The sequence below is a fragment of the Octodon degus genome, unplaced genomic scaffold, assembly GCF_000260255.1.
Source record: "Octodon degus isolate 3935 unplaced genomic scaffold, OctDeg1.0 scaffold00049, whole genome shotgun sequence".
Lineage (NCBI taxonomy): Eukaryota > Metazoa > Chordata > Mammalia > Rodentia > Octodontidae > Octodon > Octodon degus.
The window spans coordinates 1,923,234-1,924,147 of record NW_004524625.1 but is presented as its reverse complement, the minus strand read 5'-3'; the positions used below and the strand labels follow the sequence as shown (position 1 = coordinate 1,924,147).

General features: G+C 51.4%; 1 pseudogene; it reads right to left on the bottom strand.

Moving 5' to 3' along the window:
* The window catches only part of LOC101559939, a 5,537-nt pseudogene that overhangs the window by 3,348 nt on the left and 1,275 nt on the right, over positions 1-914 (bottom strand).

Genomic DNA, 914 nt, shown 5'->3' with positions numbered 1-914 from the left:
TGTGCCACTGTGGGGAGGTCGTGAGTCACTGGGATGCCTCCAGGGATAATCCCTTCCATGGCTGCAGGAAATCCTCCTAGGGCCACACCTACAATGCCTGGTGGATACCTGTGTGTGGCACCATTAGCTCAGGATGAATTGCTTGCTGGTCTATTACTGATCAAGGATCTAATGTGACGAAGAACTCCTTGTTAACACTTTCTTAAGCTTTCTGGGATGCGACCTGTGATCACTCGGTGGATCTCTGTGGTCACTGCCTCTCTCATTTCGAGGGAGACTTGTACACTGTACCAGGCCGTGCGGGGAGTACAGATGAGATTTGATGCATCTTTCAATGGGCCTTGAGCAAAGCTAAAGGGCTCAGATTCATGCATATCAAGGGCAGCCCCTTGCATCCTGCCCTCTTTGAGGGCCTAGGCCAAGGCTTTCTCATCCACCAGGCCACCTTGGGCAGCATTCACTAGAAATGCTCCTTGCCTCATCTGCTTTATAGTAAAGTCATTGATGAGGTGTTGGTTATGTTCATTGAGATTACAGTACAAGGAGACACAGTCATTCTGGTACAGCAAATCCTATAGGGTGTAGACCCTCTGCATGCCCAGGGATCGCTCTATGCCATCCTGCAAGTAGGGGTCATAAAATATGATGCTGAATCCAAAGGCCTTGGCTCGAACAGCAACTGTCTGCCCTGTGCGACCAAAGCCGATAAGGCCCAGTGTGTCTCCACAGATTTGGGCTGCTCTAGAAGCCACCTCTCGGATCTGCTCCACACTCTGTACCCGTGTGCCTCACCCTAGTGCCTGGTACAGCCATGTGTTCTGCCGGTACATATTGAGGATGTGGCAGATGGTGGAAGCAGCCGTCTCTTCCACAGCTGCAGATGGGATGTTGCATACCACGATCCCCAGATCTCC